Raw genomic sequence first — 23,053 nt, forward strand, 5'->3', positions numbered from 1 at the left:
AATATCAAAAAATTCAGATAAATTATTAGAATACAAGAGTTTAACAACGTTGCCCATTAACAGAAAAATGAATAAATGAAATGTGATATATATAAATACAACAGAATCTTACATGGTCTTAAAAGGGAAGGATATTCTGACTCATACTACTATGTGGACGAGCCAAAAGAAATTATGCTAAGTAAAATAAGACAGAGCAAGGCAAAAATCATACTTATTTAAATAATCTAGAATATTCAAATTTATAGAGACAGAAGTTAGGATGGTTATTGCCAGAGGCTGGAAGAGAGGACTGGGGTGTTATTGTTTAATTGGTATAGAGTTTCAGTTTGGGAAGGTAAAAATTTACTAGAAACGAATAATGGTGTTGATTGTACAATAATGGGAATTAATGCCACTGAATCGTACTTTTAAAAATGATTAAAATGGCATATTTTCTGTGGAAAGGTTCATTTGTGCTGGATATTAGATTCCAGATATAAGTGATATCATATGGTATTTGTCTTTCTCTTTCTGACTTACTTCATTCAGGAGAGAGTCTCTTGTTCTATCCATGTTGCTGCAAATGGCATTATTTCATTCTTTTTCATGGCTAAGTAATATTTCATTGTGTATAGACACCACATCTTCCTAATCCAATCATCCGTCAATGGACATTTGGGTTGTTTCCATGTATAGACGTAGACTATTGCCTTTGAAATGGATAAGCAATGGGATCCTGCTGTGTAGCACTGGAATCTATGTCTGGTCACTTATGATGGAGCATGATAATGTGAGAAAAAAGAATGTATACATGTATGTGTAACTGAGTCACCATGATGTACAGTAGAAAATTGACAGAATACTGTAAACCAACTAAAATAGAAAAAATAAAAATCATTAAAAAAAGGCGCATTTAATTTTATGTATTTTTTACTACAACCAACTAAAACACAAACCTGAACTACAGTATCAGAAGTATAGATAGTGCTTAATTTTCGGCGAGAAGGGAGAGGACAGTGTTTACAAAGGTACTGTCAATATTCTATTCCTGGACATAGGCTATTGGTGCTGGTAAATCAGTATTTGCTTTATGATAATTCATAAAGAATCCTATTTAAGCTTTGTGCCCATTTCTGCTTGTTATATTTTATCAAAAAAATCTTTAAAACAGCATATGTATATTACATGCATTGGCACAGAAAACAAAATATTTGAAGTGTACATTATTACAGTTTGCATTTTGCCATCGTCTGTAGTGAAAAGGACATAGGCTGTGGAGTCAACCATCAGCCTTGGACTTGCATTCCATATTGGCCATGAAAAAACCGTGTGACATTCAGCAAATTCTTCTTTAAATCTATTTTTTTAACTTTATAATTAAGAATATGACAAGTGTTTTATATAAAGTTTTGAGAATTAAAAGTTTATGGAAAAATGTACAGCATATTTCCATTCAAATAACAAGTGGTCTAAACATATGAGTCTCCGTAGTCTTCCTTTTAGAAGACAATTTTCTTCTCATTTTAAAATCTGTTGTCTTTGGACAGGCAAGACTATTCTTATGTAGAAAACCAGCTCTGAAGATTACAGATCAAATTGAAAACTTCCCCAAATTATGTTCTTTGAGAGAGGTTGTAGTTCATTCTTTCATCTTAATTAATGAAATTAAAAACTGAGCAGACTAGGCTTATATCTTTGCTGTGACAGTATAAAGTTACATTCAAAAAATGCAAACAGACAATAAAGACATGAAACAACAATTAGTCAAATATTTTTAAAGAGCTATTTATTAGAATAATGAAAGAGAAAATTTACCTTTTAAGCATTGCTACTACTTAACATTTTAAAAGATTCCTTTTGTATCCAAAAAACAATAGGGCAGTCTTTGATTTTCTATATACCATTTACAGAGATTTAACTGTGTATCATACAAATGCCTCTAGTTTCATCCAAATCTACTGTTAAATTACCCATGTAATTATCCCAGTAGAAATCATTACATCTTTTTGTTATTAATTTTATTAACACTTTACTGGTAGGAGTCTGGGTGTATTTAAATGAAGTTCCCAGAGTTTTTTATTATGACAAGAAAAAAGAATATTTCCATTGTATTTTAAGGGGCAGGAGTATATAATACTAAGTTAAAGCAATCACAGAAAATTACTAGCCACTAACAATATGGGTAAAAAATAAATAGCCATACTTTCCAAAGATTCCAATGGTAGCATCTTTCTATACATATTTCCATTAAAGTGAAGCTAATTCAGTTACATATTCTACTGATGATGAGACTATGATGTGACAGCTCTTTTTTCTAACCTTTGCCAATAAGAGCAGAAGCTAAAAATTACACCTCAATGAACGTAGACAGTAAAAGGGGTGGGAGAAGGAAAAATTTATGAGGATGCACAAAGAAAATATTTTGAGACTAATATGAACAGTTAGAACACTGTATGTAAAAGGAAATTTCAAAATGCTGATGTATCTTAATTAGAAATTTGGCTTTTATATGTTATATAATTTACTACTTTATTACATAAGTATTATTTACTGTTCTCAAATTTAATTCAATCGAATAAGTATCACAGATAAGATAGAATTTTACTACTTCAGTAGATTCTCAGTATTTACAATTCTCATGCTTCCATTCCCTTTCTGTTACATTCCCATATTGCTATGGATCCTTCCAACTATGTTCACTTCAAAATAAGTAGTTATTGAGGGCTTCCTCTATACAAGTATTTAAACCTACAGTAAATCAGCTTGATGGTTCCCTAACCAAGAATTCTCAGTAGAACCTTGAGTATGTAAGAAATTTTAGAAATATCAGTGTTCATTTCATTTTATTTAGACAACCATAAATGGGCCACAAATAAACTTTTCTTAATTTCTACTTGTATGTGTCTACCCCCACCCTGCTACCCCTATCCAGTTCCTTCAAAGTAAGTCTTCAGTATCAAGATAAGGTCAACATAGAAATCATAGTATTTTATGGGAATTTATATATATTCTACTAGTATTTTTGCAGGACAGAGATTAACGAGGAATGTGAATTGGAGTATGACTCTCTAAAGGATATAAATAGTGATTTCTATTTCCTTTTTGACATTCCAGTCTATTTAGTCTAAATATTTATTCATATTTTTCCAAGGGACAGATAAACAACTTTATAAAGAAAAAACGACATACTTCACTCAGCTTATTTTTAATCAGAATTAGCTATGAAGGAAAGCATTTAATTCAGGTAATGAACTACATAAGGGACACTGCAAAATCTTGCTATTTTAAAGATTGTTTCTACCTTTTTCAGTATTAAAGTATTTTTAAAAAGGTAAAATGAGGCCAAGGAAAAACTATGGAACTTCAGAATCATACTGCCATATAGTATATGGAAATAGGATTTGTAAGTTTTTTATGAACAAGAGGTGCCTTACACTTTTTTGGGGTACACTCTGCCTTTTCTTATACCAGTATAATATATACAAATTGATATATAAATGCTTTGGAATAATATAGTTAGCCTTTGTATATTTAATGTGAACTTAGCTATCTTTAGGAAATCAAATCCCACCTCAAATAATTTTATTGGGATGTTTCAACTGTATTCTCAACTTAGCGTTTATTGTATTTGATATTGCTCAAGACATTTAAAAAATTAAATATGATTTGGATTTGTTTTTTAATATAAGAACTCTGATTTTAATAATACTGACTATGATGAAATCTGGATAGCAGGTAAAAACCAGTAAGAAAAAAAGAACTACCCAACTCAGCTTAGCCTAACACTGTAAAGCTGCTGTTTATAGGATCAGCTTTGAGAGACAAGAGCCTAAAGAGCCCACACAGCTGATAATTGCACTACACTTAATTCTATTTCCTCTGCTCAGTGAGCACCAATGTACCATTCAATGTTTTAAAGTTAATACAATGACACTGCAATAAAGCCAACAACAACCAAAGAATCATTTGGCTTTATGTATTAACTTCCATTTGTACAAAACGCAAAATTATAAGTTACTGTGGGAGTTAAAGAATAGATCTGGCAATGTCAGACTTACTTAAGGCTGTAATATATTATTTAACTGGATTTCATTAAATTCCCCTCCCAAATAGAAAGCATATATTCATTTGAAAACTTACTGTCATTCTGTTGCAAAACTCCTGGCAAACCACACATGCAGCTTAAGATTTAACTCAACCTCTTTGGTTGACGCACCACTTAAAAAAAAAACACTAACTAAAACCCAATAAAAAGCATGGTTCCTTAGAGAGAGATCAAAAGAAAAGCCCCCAAATCAAGCACTAAACTTGAAGTACAAATTTCTTTCAGTTAAAAATAAAAGTTTATATCATCCTTCCATTGAGGCAAATCTACAGGTATTTTCTTCCAAATGAAACCCTTCTGAGGCGCTCAAGCTAACACACATGGGTTTTTCAAAAAGTAAAGCTTTGACACAGGCCCATTTGATTCTCCACCATTTTATGTAATACACAAGAATAGATTTTTAAAATAAAGGAGAGTAAATAAGCATTAGAAAATGAAATGAGAAACACAGACACTAAAATCGGTTTTTAGGGTAGAAAAGAAAGCCAAATCTGAGTCTTTTTCAAGAAATTTGAATTTTGTGGAATAAACATTTCATAGCGGCCGTGGAGGAAACTGAACATTTCAAAATCACACCTTAAAGACAAAAGAGTTGGAATTCTGCTGTGTTAGAATGTTTATGGATGGGTCTAGTTGGACAATTTAGCCTGTCGGATGTGACTTTCACAGTCTGCTGGCAGTTTGCGGGCAAGCCATCACACCTGTGACTCTGTGGTTGATTAATGAGTCTCTCAGCTCATTGCTACCATCTGAAGGAGGGCTCTGGCCTTTCTGAGCTTCACTGGTTGATTCGACTTAAACTGTGGTCCTGCTGAGGTATCTTCCATAAGAAAATCACACCTGGTTAAAGCTAATGAAAACCTCAATATGTCATTTTCAAGACAAGCCAAAAAGCATGTAAAGCTAGACAAAAGATGTATTCAAGTAACATGAATGTAGTTTTGTCATAACCTGCCAATCCAAAAAGTCACATACAAAAAGCTTTCCTATGACATATTTCAGTGTCAACTTTTAGAGTGATAGTTCTGAATTCTCTATGCTATATATAAGAAGGCTTCCACAATGCCAGCTCTTTTGCTATACACAGCATCTATTTTCATCAGACCTAGGAAGGTTCTAGTTCATGATTAGATATCCATTTAGATTTAATTGCCTATAAAGGATTACTTCAATTGGGACATTTTTAGGCCTTGTTTCAAGATCCTCACCTTCAGTTGTTCTACCTGAAGTGTGTCTGGTATTCTGTGGCTTTTTCCTGAGTGCAAGGCAGCACCGCCACTTCTTTTTCCTCAATCCTGCTCTAGAGACCGAAAAGCTGTTTAAAACAAAAACACTTAATTTCCTCCCTATCCTCTTAAAGTGTGAACCAGAGAAGAAGGAAGTCTACTGTGAAAACAGTCTAGTAAAGGACAAAACAGTGGGAAATTAAGGCAACATGGAAAATAGCAAACTTTTTCTCAGAGCTTCATACTTTAACTTTATTTCTGAAGCATTATAAATTTATAAAATTTCAATAATATTTAAATAAATACCGAAATGTATTTTAAAGCCAAATACCTATTGTTCTTTATTGTAGATGTTGGACCAACACTCCCTTCCACAATTTACATATACAGTAAGAAGTTTAGCTCTATTTAACCAACAGCGCAAACTAACAAAACTCTCACTACTATCGGTAAATGAGCAGGAAAAAAATCAAAAGTTTCTATTCCAGCAATTACCATTTTCTGATCATGATATTCACTGTACACATAATCAGTGAACAGTCCTCTGAACTGGAAGAACACACTTGCGTGATATTCTGGTTCAGTTATTCAGATTTTTACCATCATGTATGTATGTAGGTATATGTATGTGGATGTGTGGTATGTGTGTGTGTATGAAATATATAAATATATATGAAATTAAAATGGACTGAATAGAGTGGGTACTATTTCTATGCATTTTACCCAGAATATAAAGAGAATATTCTTCTTTATTATACCATAAAATAATCCTCTGCTGCTCTTTCAAAAGCCTATTTGATGCCTATACTAAGAATTACAGAATAAAAATATTTAGCAGTATACTAATCTTAAGTTGCACTTTGGTGATGTTTATTTGGAAGGAATGATTTTGTCGGATAAAAACATCAATCCCTTCAAGAACTTAACAAACGTCAACAATAACTTTAAGCAGTCACAAAGTGTTTGATTATTTCCACAAGTTTTTGAACTGTTACATCAATTATTTCCACCTTGGCTGTGAAGTTAAATCACAGGGAAAACTTTTAAAAGGTACCAGTGAATGACTGAGCCTCATCTGAGAAATTGTTAATTAATTAGTTTTTTTTTTTCATCCTTATATTCTTCCCAAATAAGTCCAACGTGTGTCTAAGGTTAACACTGCTCCATGTAATAATCCTCAGGTTTATTTTGCTAATCTAAAAGAATAAAAACCAGGGAAAAGAGACATCTGAAATTCAGCTGGAAAATAAAATCATTGGTCTTTAGGATTCTTAGATCTACTATTACAGTTTATAAGAAAATATAAGAAAATATGCTGGACCATGAGTCAGAAACCCTGAGCTTGCATGTCATAGCTCTGCTACCTACTAGCTCCATGTCTTCATTAAGGCCCTCTAGACAAACGGTTTTTAAATTATAAAACGAGAAAATTAAGATTTCTTCCAGCTTTAAAAGCATGTTTTCAAATCCTTTTTCCAAGAGTATAGCATTGTGTTCCTAAATGCTAATCAGAGTATTATTTGGTTGCATATCTAAAATTCAGATGTGAGCAACAATGAACAAATGTGCATCACAGAGGCCATCATGCTCCTCTCCTGTCTAGGGCAGACATTGCTAATTGATCTCAGCATGGCTGGAAAAACAACACTCTCCTGAAGTTCACACTCATGATAAAACCACTTTCTATTTGGGAATTAAATGCTTATTAGCCACCGGAGTTCAGGACATGCCACCTCAAAATATGCTGCTTTGGTGTATAGACTATTTTGAGCTGAAAACACTTGACAAACAGCTAATACAGGGAGAGGCATTCTCTAAACTCCCCTTATCTGCCTACAGACAGGTCCTCCAAAAGAAACTCAACTGCCATAAATGCCCTCCCCAGGAGTTTCATGAACCAGGGAAGACAGACTTTTCTCAGAGAAGAGATTAGAAGTCTACACCACACCCAGACAAACACTGTCACAAACTTTCTTACCTCTCATCTATTCTAAGAGCCCATTCATCTTTCCTACGAATATTTTACTTTCCTGTAAGCGGCCTACATTCCTTTTCCCTTTCACCTATTAAGATGGTATATAAGCTATGAAATCTCACCATTTTGGGGGGTATTCACTTTTTTCTCCTGGTAACACCCATGTACACGTAATATTAAAGATTAATAAATTTGTATATCTTTTCTCCTGTTTTGCTTTTTTTTGTCTTTTTTTGGTCTTTTTTTGTCTTTTGTCTTTTTTTGTCCTCACATAGAGGTTCCCAGGCTAGGAGTTGAATCAGAGCTGTAGCTGCCGGCCACAGCCACAGCCACAGCAACGTCAGATCCGAGCTGCGTCTTTCACCTACGTCACAGCTCACAGCAATGCTGGATCCTTAATCCACTGATTGAGGCCAGGGATCTAAACTGCATCCTTGTGGATACTAGTCAGATTGCTTTCCACTGAGCTACAATGGGAACTCCAATACTTTTCCTCCTGATAATCTGCCTGTTGTCCATTTTCTTCATAGCCCCAGCTCTCAAACCTTGGAGAACAGAGGGCGAGTCTTTCTCCACCTACATTGTTTTATTTAGAGATGATGTAAACAGAGAACCAAAAATGTCCAGAAAGGATAAAAAATTGTTAGCACAGTTCAGAAGCAAGGACACCCTGACCCACAACATGTGAACCAGTCTTAGTGGCAGGCACAGCCCCAGGGAGAGATGGTTTACTCCTACTCATGCAATTAATGTTTTTGTCATAACCTAGCTTCTGATATCAATATACCCTGAGGGAGACAATCAACGGATCTGCTTCAAGTTGTGTTTTTCACCATAAATTAGTAAAATCGAACTCTGGTTTTTCCAAAGTTTCTGGTGAGTTTGGTTAGGGTGAGTCAATACCTCTATATGAAACCAGATTGCCAGACGTTCAAAGCTCAAGACCGCATCATAGACAAGGGTAGAAATACCAACAAAATCATGTTCTACCCAGGAGGGCAGCTAGTCCTCTAGCAATGAGGCCTTCAGAGAAGAAAGCACAAATATAATTGAAAATAACTCAAATAGGTTCTAAAGATGGTATTTTCTTATGTAAACTAAGAAAAAGGAAGCTTTAGAAAGTGCCAAAACCTTTCCATTTTTGCAGGGTTTTTTTTACAAATGTTGTGATGATGCACTAAGATGAGAGTCAATGCTCTTTGAGGACAGGACCCCCCTTCACATCCAGTCCTAGATGCCATCTCTCAGGATAAACCCTTTACCAAAAGACAGACTAGTCACACCATCTGCTGCCTCCAGGGAGATAAGTTGCACATTTCAAAGTATGGCAATATTCCACTATAGCATAATGAACAAAATGAAAAACATATTAGCAAACTGAACACTTTGGGGAAATTTCATTTTCAAATTGTGTGCTGTTTTGCTTTTAAAGAAGTAAAATTATTAAATAAAATGTGTGAGAGGAAGCAAATATTCTTCCTTGTAGCAAAATTACGAATGCTTTTACTTTGTGAAAAATAACATTTCTAACGAAGGCAGTAAAATCACACATCCAATCCACATTCTCCAAGTTGTTATGAACAAGTATCTATTGCTGACATAGATGTACTTTCGCTAAAATCAAATGTCAGTCAAAAAAAAAAAAAATCGCTGTTATTTACTAAATGAGAAAAGTGAACAATTAATTAGGAAACAGTTACATTTAGTTTCTTCTTCCGAAACTCCTTGCGGGGGGTGTCTATAGATTTAGTTAGATGCCATCTCAGATCTGTGATTCTGAGCAACGAACAGCAACACTTGGACTTGGAAGCATTGCTGCCGCTCCTGGACATTCCCACCACTGTCAAGAGAGAAACTGAAGCACTGAAGGGCAGACTGCAGCTCCGAACAAGCTGCAAGTACACCAAGAGATTAAGAGCAAGACAAATCAGGGGCACCTCTGCTACTTGACCAAGGCCAGTATTAAACTAGCACATCTTGTCTGAAGAGCCATCAATCACACACCAAGAGTGCCCTCACAAAGGTACATCCCATCTAAGCTGTATAAATATAAGGCAAATAGAATTTTAGTGACAGACTACAAGGCCATTTGATCTATGAATTACACAGGCCCTGCAATTGCTTACACATGCCTGAAAACCTACCGAGTCAGATGAGGCCAAGGATTCAAAAGAAAGAAACTAACTCCTTGAATATTCCCCAGTTAGAGGCCAAAGCAGGCCAGGTGCTCCTTTCAGCATCTGACTTTGTCCCAAGCAACCTTACATTGCAGTGCCTATTTATTGCAAAACAAACAAACAAACAAAAAAACAGATTTAAAAATGAAAAATGAGGAGTTTCCGCTGTGGTGCAGTGGGTTAAGAATTCAACTGCAGCCGATCAGGTCACTGCGGAAGCACAGGTTGGATCTGTGGCCCAGTGCAGTGGGTTAAAGGATCTGGCATTACCACAGCTATGGCTCCAATTCTGTCCCTGACCAAGGAACTTCCATATGCCATGGCTGCAGTCATTTACAAAATAAAAATAAAAAGATGCAGTGAAGAGACAATTTCTTTAGCCAAAATAATCTGCATACTATCTCTCTGTCTAGACCACTCCTCACTTTGGCTCCCTGGCTGACTCATGTTCAACCATCAATTCATAACTAAAGTATCACCATCTCCTGGGCGTATTTCCTAATTACATTGTTTTCCATTCTGTTGGAGAGAGCTCTCCCTTCCCTGTGATCTTCCACTGCACATTTATGGTAACTTACATGAACCTCTATTGTATCCACGACCACTGATTTTTCAGTCTCCTAGATCTGACTTCCTTGACAGCAGAGGCTCATTTCTTTATGTACTCTGTTTAGCGAATGTTTGATGGACGAATGAATGAACAGTCACAGACCCATCTATTTACTCAAAGGCTTGCTGGACTGAATAATGGGATAGAAGGATTCTTATAATCATCACAGTGTATTCTGCGGGATCTATAATGCTTTACTTAAATCTGCTAGCAAGTGCATTCTCTGTATAATAAAATAACAAGAGTTTGATTGTTATTTACACAAAGTTACCTATTTCCAGAGAATGCTAACTCTTTAAATCCTTCACAGGTCCGACTTGCTGAAATGGACAAGTGGATGTTCATCACTGGTTTGGGCTGAGCCAGATGAACAAATATGACCAGGACATCAACCTGATGAGAAGAACCTTCTGGGAAAGTGAGACAGGCGAACAACAAAACTTTAATCGTCTTACTGACTTTTTTCCAAATCTGCTCAGCCCAGACCAAATCTCTTACCCCAGAACTCTATTAATAGGTTTTCATTCATTAACCTAGAATTATCAATTATTTGACAAGGTCAGTTGTTAAATCCCGTATCTCTTTGTGGTTTAGGAAACTTTGATTTTACAGCAAACTAGGACATTTTACTTTTACCTATTATTTTTCTAAGTCATAGCATTGGGAATTTTTTTTTTTAATTTTTCTCTTTTAAAATTCTATTAAGAATGATGAGGACTGGAGTTCCTATCGTGGCACAGCAGAAACGAATCTGACTGGGAAACATCATGTTGTGGGTTCAATCCCTGGCCTCGCCCAGTAGGTTAAGGATCTGGCATTGCCACAAGCTGTGATGTAGGTCACAGACACAGCTCAGATCTGATGTTGCTGTGGCTGTGGTGTAGGCCGGCAGCTACAGCTCTGATTCGACCCCTAGCCTAGGAACCTCCATATGCCAGGGGTGTGGGCCTAAAAGGCAAAAAAAAAAAAATGATGAGAATGTTTGAAGGATATTTTAAGGTTTAAATGAGAATGAAAGAAAAGGGCAGATTTGTTACCTCAGGTGGGTGGAATAATCAAGTCCATGGTGAGGCAGAGCAAGAGATTAGTGACTTACTTTACACAGTGTTTGTATTGTTCAGCTTCTAATGAGTGTGTATGTAATTCAAAATAGCTTAATAACATTTTTAATAAGTGAATGAACAAAGCCAGTTCCTGGTAGACTTTTCCTTACCTCAGTAAGGCCTAAAAGCAAATGAAAGCCATTGTGAAACAGTAAAGTGAGACTGGGAGTCAAACAGCATGACCTGCATAGCCCTACGCTTTCACATAGTACCTTATAGGGCAAGTGTCAAGTGGAAGAGCCTGAGATGCCCACTCTCCTGGTGCTGATAGTCTATGGAGGGAAACAGACAACCAAAAACATTAATGAACATTGCGAGGTATCACTTACTGAACATTGACTGGTATAACCATCTATAACTATCCTGAGAGTTTTTGAGAGCCATGGAACTGGAGAGGGCTTTGATGGTGGGCCTGAGCTGGTCTTGGAAGGGCAGACTTGGGGAATGACAGTTGAGCAAAGCAGAGGGGACAAATCTGTACAAGTCATCAGCACAAGATGTGCCTGGCTTCTGAATGGTCATTCTCCTCCTCTAACTGCATCAGGTTTTCTCCTCTGGGGCCTCCACTCTATCAATGATCTGAGGTGAGCCTTAGTCCTGGAAAGAAAATGATGAGGAGCCTGTCTTGTCTGGATTAGGTTTCATCATGAATGCTGACGCCCTCTATGCAGACCCCCATGCCTAGAACCTGATTTCTTTGCTTTTTTTTTTTTGCTTTTGCTTTTTAGGGCTGTACCTGAGACATATGGAAGTTCCCAGGCTAGGGGTCAAATCAGAGGTACAGCTGCCAGCCACAGCCATGTGGGATCCAAACCAAGTCTGCGACCCACACCATAGCTCACGGCAACACCGGATCCCTAAACCACTGAGCGAGGCCAGGGATCGAACTCACATCCTCATGGATACTAGTTGTATTTGTTTCTGCTGTGCCAAAAATCTTCCCTAGATCAAGATTTCTGAGCAACTCAAAATCCACAGCTAAAGACAGGACTTGGTGCGCAGCAGATTTTTAGGATTCACTGAATTAATGTCAAAACTGGCCTTTTCTGACCACACCTTCCCTGACTTTGGCTCATAAATAGGCAGACATCAGCTTCCTGAACTTACATTCTTTGCCTTGAATCCAGACCATGCATCCCACAGCCAGCATCTAATAAAAGGTGTTCTGAACATCTCTTTTCCCATTACTGCATTTTCTCCCTTGGTGGTCTTTTCTCCCATTTTACATTTATCTGGATGCATGGGGTGTGTCTTACAACTTTATCCCTGGCCCATGTTTCCCCGCCTACTCTGGTCTGCCCAGAGAGGAAGACAAAATAATAGCTAAAAACCATTTTAACTGGTATTTATAGAATAGTTCCTATGTTCCAGGCTTTGTGCTAAATATATGTTGAAGGTTAGGCTTTTCAGTCTGCCCACTGAATAAGAAAAGTGCTGTTCTGATCTCTCTTATGTAAGAAAAAGGAGGCTTAGATAAAGCAGTGGAAGAAGATTATGAACCATGGGTTGCTATACTCTAGGGTGAGTAAAGGGGTGGTGGGTCCTTCTATAAAGGAGGCATTTGGTGAGAGGACCAGATGTAGGAGGTCTGGACACAGGGGCTGAGCAGTTTGGGTGGCGTCATAGGCAATGTGAAGCCCTATAAGTTCCACCATAAGTGGAAGAGTGACAAATCAATCAATCAATCAATCTTTATATTTTACTCTAGCTCTTATCTCTTTGAATGGTTGATAATTTTTTTTTAAACAAGTGGCCACACCTGCAGCATATGGAAGTTCCCGAGCTAGAAGTCAAGCCACAGCCACTGCAGAAGCACTGCCAAGTAGTTATGTTGTGAGCCACATGGGAAGTCCTGGCTGTTTGATAATTTGTAAAACAAGTTTGTCTGTGTCCTATTACAGTCCTTCTTTCTTCTACCAGCATCGAAGAGTAATCTACACATTCATGGCAACAGAACTTGGAAAAACAAAACAAAGGAAAATTATGAAGTAAGAGAGGAATGGCTAAATTGTGCTGCACTAGTTTTTCATAAGTCTAAGTTATGAAAGATAAAAATTATGGGAGTTCCTGCTATGGTGCAGTGGGTTAAGAACCTGACAGCAGTGGCTCAGGTCGATGCAGAGGTGTGGGTTCAATCCCTGGCCCAGGAACTTCCTTATGCCACAGGTACAGCCATTAAAAATAAACAAAAATAAAAATTATGTCCTAACACAGATGAGTAACAAAACTAGTTTTGTGAAAGACTTAGAACCTACAGTTGTAAATACAGATTCCTCCCTCATGGTGACTGTGTAAAAAGATGTGTATGTTGCATACGTGTAAAGAGAACTAGGAGAAATGAAGGGCTAATGGTGGGATTAGATTACAAACGTACTATTCTGTATTTTAAAATGTTAATGCTATTTTAATTGGTTTTAATAATAAAGGACAATTTTAAGGAGAAAAACACATTAATCCAGCAGAGATATATGGGTTAGAAGTGAAGGCTAGAGTAAGCAGGGTTTCTAGGCATCATCAGTGGATGAGGGCACTGGATTTCGAGCATGGAAGCACTAGGGGAAAAACACAATGGCTGTAAGACATGTTCAGAGGGAAAACTCAGGGCCATTTAGCGTCTAACAGAATACAAATGATAAGAGATGGAAATCTTGCAAAGTAATTCAAGGTTTCTAAGCTGAGGCCAAATATTAGTGCTATGAATAGAAACCACAGTACTCTAACGAGGCATTTTCTGATGAAGATAATTATGATGTTAGGACTTACTTATGAGATGAGAGTTACTACATTAAAATATCATTACAGTGAAAATTCAAGCGTGTGTGATCTGGAGTCTTATGGAACAATTAGAACTGGAGCTACAGATGAGTCAGTGGCATAATCTAATTCATTCTGGTGACATGCATTCTCTAGCTGACATAGCATTTAAAAATATAGAGTTTGGATTTTTTTTACCTAGATAGGCACTCACCTCCCTGTATTATATTCTAGCTTCCCTATACCCCACCCCTGAAGCCATTTGATTTTGACTCCTGCTATAATCCCTGAGAGCCATAGAAATGAATGAGTAAACTGCAGAAAAAGAGGTGGGAAGGATGAGAGTTTGAGAATGGGATGACTAATGCTAAGAAGCCTCTCAAAGTATCCGAGGAAAGAACAAATCAGAACAGCTGTCTTAACAGGAATTCTAGAAAGGGATATGGATATAACTGAGCACGAGGGCAAAGAGAATAATCAACAATAGGGAAAAAAATCTTGAATCTGAAGGAAATCATAACATTGAAGGGCCTACTCATTAGCACGAGAAACCAAAGACTCACACATTGACATAATGTCATTTCAGAACGACCAGGGGCAGCTGGCAGGGTGGATTTACCGGGAGAAAAAAAAAAAATCCAGGGCCATAAAAAGAAAAACCAGGTCTAGCATCAGATTTCTCAAAGGCAGAATAAAACACAGGAAAATGTAGTTCCATCATAAAGTAAAACTTAAATGTACCATATAAACCAGTATTTCCAAGTAAAAGAAGCGAGAATGAAAAGGTAACATATTGCATAACTCTTTTGGATGATACACTGAGAGAAGAAAACTATAGGGATCAGTAGTAGTCAGGGATCAGATCATTGAGAACAGATCAGTAGTTGGCAGGGATTGGGATGGGGGGTGGGGTGGGGTGTGCAACTAATTACAAAAGATCAGCACAAGAAAGTTTTGGGGAAAATGGAATTCTCTGTAGTTTGAATTGTGTTGTTTGTAAAACAACTTTATGCATTTGTCATATTTCAGACCTATACAGAAGAGAGAATTTACTTTTTGTAAAATTTTAAAAATAAAATATGAAAAAAAACCCTGATTTTAAAATAGACATTATAGCATACAACATAAAGGTAACTAACAGAAGAACTAAAATGAAAATTTTATTAGCAGAGCTTGAAGGGAAGAGGAGGAGGTGGTGTGAGTTACAGCTTTCATTGCAAAGGAGACAGTAAATAATCATTTTAAAGTGATAAATTTAAAAATTAGTGTAGCCTATCCCTTAGATTTATCAACCGAAAGAAAAAAACAGAAATGGTTCAAATGGTTTCAATGGCAGTGGAACTTGTGTAATTGAGGAGCTGGAGAGGGGAACTTTAATATTTCATATCTTCCTGTACCATTTCAATGATACACGTGTATGCAGTGCTTGTAGTTTGTTACAAAATAAACTTCAAACTTAGACAAACATTATGGATGCAAAAACATCTTGATTTCAATCTTTTTTCACCAGATCTTATGGCAAAAAAAATATCAAATTTAGAGCTATACCCCCAAGGTATTTAAGCACAAAGGGTATCCTAATTTCATAAACACATCAAAAAAGGACTATAATAAATACTATCATAAAGGTTAATACATAAAATATATAAAGTTGACACTTTTATTAGTTGTTCAGATTATATTTAATTGCTATTTAAATGTACCTCATAATTATGTCATGATAAAAATATCTTCAAAGAGATAATTTCCTCTCTTTATGTTGACACAGCAACATAAACACACTGAGATATTCAGTGATGACCGATAAGCCTGAAAGCAGTCAATTCTCTTTTCATCTACAGCCAATCTGAATCAATGGGCCTATGACAGCTACTCCTGGTGGAACCTATGCTAAAACTTTTTGTAGAAAAACATCACAGAGGCTTTGGGGTCTGAACAGAATCTGACGGAGAAAAGACTTAAAGAATAGTTATTGAAAAAAGAATTTACTCCATTCAAGCAAGTTTTTAATAGCTTTTGATCCGTTGCAAGAACCCCAAAGTGCCAGTATATGAATGCATAATTAGGTAGGAGAAAATTCATTACAAAGTGAATTTTGGTTCAACTTGACAAGCAAAAAATTCTCCCATGGCTGCTTTTGAGAAAATTATTATACCTTCCTTTCATCAAAATGTTGCCAATTCTGCATTTCTGTCAATAGCATTTAACATATTTATTTAGGTTGTCTGTTTTCTACCTCACTAAAGTAATAGAGACCTTTACTTAAATTACATCGTTGTTAACTTAAATAATACATACACATATAATCTCTCTGTATCTAAGAGAATCACTCTTGGCATCCCCACTGTGGGAGCCACAGAAATGCACCACTCACATCTCCTACTGCAGTTAGCATGGGGAGTGAGTCCCCAGCTGTCATTCCTTTGCATCTGCCACTGCATTTGTGCTCAGATCATGCTTCTCCCAAGCAGATCTCAGCCAGTGTGTGAGGACAGTAGAGGTACTAGTGCCAGCCACTCAGGCAGACATCAGGACATGAGACTCTTCTGGTGTGTGACTTTAGCTCAGGGAATTAACATTGGCCTTGTCAACACCTTCCAGGAACTACTTTGCTATCTGAAACTTTCCACCCAATCTTCCTTCCCTCCCCTTTCACAGATAGTGGATCAGCAGATGGGTCTGAAGGTTTGCCTGCCTTTCCCTGCCTCTTTATCCTCCATGTGCATTTCTCCTGCCAAACCTCACGCACTTCTAATCCCATCTGGGTACCTGCATGGAGGATATGAACCGACATACTCACTCCGAAGAAAAGATAAGCATGGCACCTTTCTATAAATACCTAGGCCACACTGTCTTCAAAGAGAAAGTAGCAGAGCTAATGTTGATGCAAATTAGGAATCGATTTAGCTGGGCCCCCAAGCCTCCTTGGGAATGTTTTTTGTATCTGTGATCTATAATCTCCTCCTCAGTCTCTAGTCATTGTCTCTAACCAGGTCTTCCCTCCTTTTAATTATCCTGTCCCCCTACTGCAGCCATTATTAATAACCTAAAGTAGTTCTCTATTCCTGTCACTTCTTTGCTTGAAGGCTTTGATGATTCCCTCAACTCTAGCAGTTAAAGTCCAAATTTCTAAGCCCTTGGACACTCTACAACCTAAATACAGTCAACTTACTTCTCAAGTTTTAACTAGAAGAGGGCTCTCTTCCTCCAAGGCTAGAGACAAGAGGCAAAGGGATGATAGAGACAAAACTGAGGTTTAGGAACAATTGGCTGGGAGGTTCATATTAGGTGGCTTTGATTTTCCTGGTAAATAGGTGGTGGCAAGCTAGCTGCTGAGAGGGATATAAGGAGTTGAAGAGGGGAGATAAGTACTGTGATAACCACAGTGAAAATTCACAATGAAATAAAAATTCTGTGGGGCAGCACTCAAGGACTTTTTGACCTATATAGCATTTCTTTAGTAAATTTTTAATTTATTATAAGTAGATGCTTTTCACAAAGCAGATGCTCCAAAACATTGTTGAATGAGTCAAGTAAGCAAAGCTCTAGAGAAGTAACCAGTTCAGAACATGTATATGAACCAGGATCTGAGCACCATCACTTAGAGTTCTGTGCCTCTGTGCCTTAGATTCCTTATCAGAAAAAATAGTGGTAACATGGGCACCTAATTTAAAAGGTTATCATAAAGATTTATAATTAAATGGGTCTGTAATTTACTGAAATTATGCCAGCCACGCGGGAAGTGCTTTGTTTTCTGTCATCATTATCATCAGTGCTTGTCCAGTACACAAAGAGCTAATAAAGAACCAATTTTAACCTCAAGGTACAAACATGTAGTTATAAGACTAATAGATTCTGGGGATCTAGTGTATATTTTGGTGATTAAGGTTCCTAATACTGTATTATATACTGGAAAGTTGCTAAGTAGATCTTACATGTTCTCATCACAAAATAGAAACAGTAATTATGGGAGGTGATTTAAGTGTTAGCGCTATGATGGCAATAATTCTGAATATGCAAGTGTACCAAATCAACACGTTGTGCATCTTAGACTTACACAATGTATTAGGTCAATTATATCTCAATAAAGCTAGAAAGAAACTGACCAGGAATATGGTGTAGTAGATAAAGTACCAAATAGAGAATCAGAAGGCTTCATTCTACCTTCCAGATGCCACTTAGCCTCTGTGACCTTGGTCATGTCATTTTGCAGCCTCACAAGTACATGTCTCTAATTACACAGCTGAAATGAGTGTCAAAGGAGAAGATTTCTGTCAAAGTATATACCATCACAGATAACATATGTGAAGTTACCACACAGAAAATAATAAACATTTATGGGTTTGTCTGGTTCATGTACCAAAGCCCTAACCCCTGAAAACCCTGAGGATCAAAATGTTAAATTTATATATCCTAAGTACATTTTAAACAATTTCTGTGCAAAAAAACATGATGCTTTAGGAATTAAAAATAGAAGGGAAGTCTGCTCCTGTTTGAGAAGATGGTCATGGTAGGGTAGAATCACTGAATCTGAGGCCTTTGGGTAGAGGTGAGAATAAAAGGTTTTCCAAGGAGCTAGAGCATGAAAAATTTTTTAAAAACCCCCACATTTGAATGTCACAATATACGTAATGGCTTAGAGGTGTGTATTCATAAAATCAGCTTCCCCCTTTTCTTAGGCCCACCTCTTCATAACCAGGCAGCCTGCTGCTGCATCAGGAATTTACTGCCATGAACAACTATAAACATTGTGGTAATGGCAGCACTGCCTGAGAGCGGTCATTGGAGAGTATAGTGTGTGCAGTTCAAGGCCAGAGACAATATTTCCTACTCTCTACACAACCACAGGGCTCAAACACTATAATCGGATACAGTGGAAAGCCACTTAATAATAATTATTATTAAAAGCGAACAATCAACTCTATAGATCAACGGCTCTTTTAAAACACGCTTTCTAATCTCTATTTCCTCTCAGATGTATGGTTACTGTCCACCTGGAAAGGCCCCAAAGTGATAGCCAGAAATCTGCCACTACCACCCCTTCTGCTGTTCCTGCCATCATATTTAATTGTGTTTGCTCAACTCGAAGCCAAACTCATATGCAGTATATTTAGATAGTTAAAATAGCATAGCATTCCACTGTATTCACAGATTATTTTCAACACCACAATTCTTGGGAACTATTCTGGAATAAATAAGATAAAGAGAAAAGAAGCAACATAAATTTGTTCCAGTGACAAAGAAAACAATATCAAAATGGCAATCTGGAGATTCGCCATGAATGAAGGAATATAGAATATTCCTTTCGGTGAACTCTCCTGCAAATGCAATCACCATCTCATTCGATAGTCTGGATTTATTTTAAAGTGAGTAAAAAAGAAAGCAGGAAAGTAACAGTAAGAAACTGTGAAAAGTACCTTTATTATTTCAAAAGATCAATGTAAAATCACTGTACTTACTCTTACATGGCATTAAAGATAAAGGTGTATAACTGATAAATATGTTGGTTTTCCGAACCTCTAAGGAGTCTTTTATTTTCTATAATGGCAAACTTCCTAAGTTGAGAAACATATATCATAAATATATACTCAGGTTCTCTTTTCTGAGGTCTTAGCTACTACATATTTCTTTAAATGCCTTGAAAATCACAGATTTACAAAAGCTTGGTTGGATATTTTTGTCCACTAACTCCATCTCAAATTTTTCAACTTAAGTTAGTATCATTTAAAAAATACAAACCCTACCACCCAAAAGTCAAATGGCTTATAAATCGTGAAGTAAAGAACAGACTGTTCTTGAAGAAGTTATGGCTTGATTTGGATCAATTAATTAAAAATAAAGATCAGTGTTTTGTGCTTTTCATCTGAGCTCAACTTCACATGGTAATAAAAACAGGAATTTTAAACATATAAAGCTTAATCAACCTGATTTTCATCCAAATTTGGAAAATGAAGAGAATGAATATGCATATCAGCAATTTTTTACTTGAAATTTTCCAGGGCACACTTCTTATTCCAACATGACTACTTATCAAACACCATGTTTAGAAAATGTCTACTCTGCATTCACTCATCAAGTGCTGACTTTGTCTCTGCATTCTTATTTCTCATTTGTTCATTAATTCAACCAATATTATTACTCAGAGCCTGCCATGTATCCAAGGGCTATTCTAGGTACTAAAAACAGTTGGAATTGGACAGCCAAGGCACTATTCTCATGGGTTTTACTTTCTACTCTGGAGGGCAGGAGGAGGGACAGTGCAGGATTGAGACAATAAATAAACCCAAATGATGATTTCAGGTAGAAATAACTCAAGGGAGGAAGCACAACTGACTTGGATGGTCACTTTAGATGGGTAATAAGGAAGGGCCTCTCTGAGGGGGTAATATGTGCCCCAGATAGGCAGGACGGCATCAGTCATGGGAAAAGCTGAGGGCACTACAGGTAATAAAACCTTCAATGGGAAAGAGCTTGGAGAATCAAGGAACAGTAAGAAGGCAATGAACTTTGAACACCATGAATGGAGGGAAGGGTTTTGAGGTGAAGCCTGATAGTGAACAGAGTGAACATCCCAGCCAAGACTCAGGCTTACACTTGACCAGCAGCCACTGAAGATCTGTCCTGCCTTTGGAGCCAGCACAGAATCAGCTTGTGAAAAAAGGTCAGTGGTTTCTCAGATACAGTTATTGTTGGCACCACCTTATCTCCTCTTTCATGTCCCTGAACCATCCCTCAGGTGCTCATTTCTTCAGTCGTTAACTCCCAGGTGGCTTACCTGGTCTTTAGACTCTCCCACTTTCTCTTTTTCTCATTGTTTGTCTTACAGACCCATGGACCTCATTGGCTGGTCTCTGACCAATACTTAATGATTGGTTTAGGCCTGGATTTCACATAACCTCCATATACGTAACCTCAGGCATAATGCGACTGCTCCATCTGCCACCTCCAGCTCCCTACTAATCCTAAATAACTTTTACTATTTCCTTACCCGGCCAGACACTAACACTATGTTCTACCAGTGCTATGAGTTTTCTAAGTATGTACTGAATTTTCAACTTTCAACAACACTTCATATCCTTAAACACTCTCTTGATTATATCAACACTCTCTATGAAGCAGATATATAATTATGATGATTTAATTTTTAAAATGAGAAAATCCAAAATGGAATAGTTTAGATAACTTTCCTAAGGTAAGCTCACCATCACTCGATTGGCCTGAAAACCCAGGAGTCCTGCTTTCCCACCTCCATCCTGTTCTGAGGGGTGAGGGAGGTTTGGTTCATTCAGGGTATTAGAGTCTTGAGAGATTAAGTCCAGAGATGGTCTGCTTTTTATATGGAATTGGAAGACCAGTCATAAAGGAATTTAGGGGGTGAACAGAAAGTATTCTCTTCTTTTTGACATTTTTCATAGTTGTCTATTTGAGTTCACCTTTCTTCATAACACTGTGTCCCCAGATAACATCTGTAATGCCATATGTGTACTCGACCAGAATGTATAGATAGATTAGTATAAATATATTACCAATTAAAGAGAGAAAAAAAGGAAGTAAGTGAGCTGCTTAATTAGTGAGTTTGAGAAAAGGAACTGAGCATATGCAGCTGAGCTACTCTAGATTTTTTTTCTTTGGCTCTGCATACCCACAAAGATCATGGTTATATATTAGAAGTATCACTTTTTGGACATAGAATAACATATATCACTCATTTTAAAAGCTCAATGGTCTCATTTTCAAATAGATACTTTCAAATAACCATGTTGTCAAAAATTCAATGCACTTTTTTTTAAATCCAGCATTTCAGATAATTCCAAACAAGACAATTTCTCAGAGAAAATAAAAGAAAATTTCCTTACTAGGTCAATATTAATCAAGTCACATAAATAACATTCTTAAAGTAAATGAGAACATGCTAAAGGAGATTAAAAACTCTCAGGTGTCTTTCATCCTTCTAAGACAGATCAATTATATTCATTGTGGCTTGTGGTATGTGGTAGTTTAGAAAAGAATGCTTTACATACCATTCTTTAAAAATCTAAGGTTCTTATTAAGATGAGATTCTAGCTGTTTCTATTAAAAATTCATGACTCTTTTCCAAGAGAACTGTTTTGACCTGCTACTTCTGGCTAAATTTGTCAGAGTTCTCTTTTCCCTCCTCATTCCTGCATGTAAAATCTCAGAGAACTAGACTTTAATAGCTAGCAACCTAATTGAGGCATATCTAAAGTTGTTAAAAAATAACAATATGCAATTCTTGGTTAAAACACAAATTCACTTAAAAAACACAGTAAGTTTTAAAGGATGTGTTGCCCCTAGAGTAGCATTTAGTGGGTTGACGTAGCAATTCACAGATGAAAAAACTTAGTAAAAATACAGTTAATCTACATGAACTCAAAACTTTCCAAATAGAAGGGGAAAAAAATGACTTACCTTTCCTCTTTTGTTTCCAGATAGATAGTTAATATTGTGTAAACATCATGTGGCCATAGACTCAACAGAAGAACTGGCCTCTCCTCCACTACCCCCACCTCCCATTTCTCTAAGCAACTTTGGTACAGGATAGGAGTACCGATGGGGAACTTGTGCTTTAGTAAGGTGCATTCTGAGCTAGTCCTGCCAGATGGTAAGCTTGCTGGGAGAAGATTCTGTCCTTAATGAGGAAGTTTCTGGATTGTTGAGCTTTGTCCATGATGGGTGGGTGAGTTTCATTTAAGGGCGATACATTAGCAATACCATTGTGACCACACCTCTAAGTTACACCTTTTCTTGGCAATAAAGCTCCTTTTTTGGGAAACTTACATCTGGTCAATATTGGAATCTCTCTCTCAAGATTATTTTCTTAAATGCACCCAGATTTCTCAAGGATGCTTTCTACTGTGTCATGGTCCTTATTGTCTTTCATGAAAAATGATACTTAATATTTTTTTCAAAAAAATAAGAAAATATACATCACAAATATCATGTAGAAGATATATGAGTATAAGCAAACAGATGATACCTGAATAATAAAAGGAATCACACATATATATCTTATGTAAAAATATGACACTTAATAGAGAAAAGCAAACAATATTTACACCTTACTGTTTTCACTGAAAACTTTGAAAGGTATGAGGAAAAA

General features: G+C 36.7%; 1 protein-coding gene across 3 annotated transcripts in view; it reads right to left on the reverse strand.

Annotated features, from left to right (window-relative positions):
* The window catches only part of KIAA0825 (KIAA0825 ortholog), a 402,395-nt gene that overhangs the window by 182,819 nt on the left and 196,523 nt on the right, over positions 1 to 23,053 (reverse strand). The gene's annotated exons all lie outside the window — the stretch shown is intronic.

Source organism: Phacochoerus africanus, chromosome 4, assembly GCF_016906955.1.
Source record: "Phacochoerus africanus isolate WHEZ1 chromosome 4, ROS_Pafr_v1, whole genome shotgun sequence".
NCBI lineage: Eukaryota > Metazoa > Chordata > Mammalia > Artiodactyla > Suidae > Phacochoerus > Phacochoerus africanus.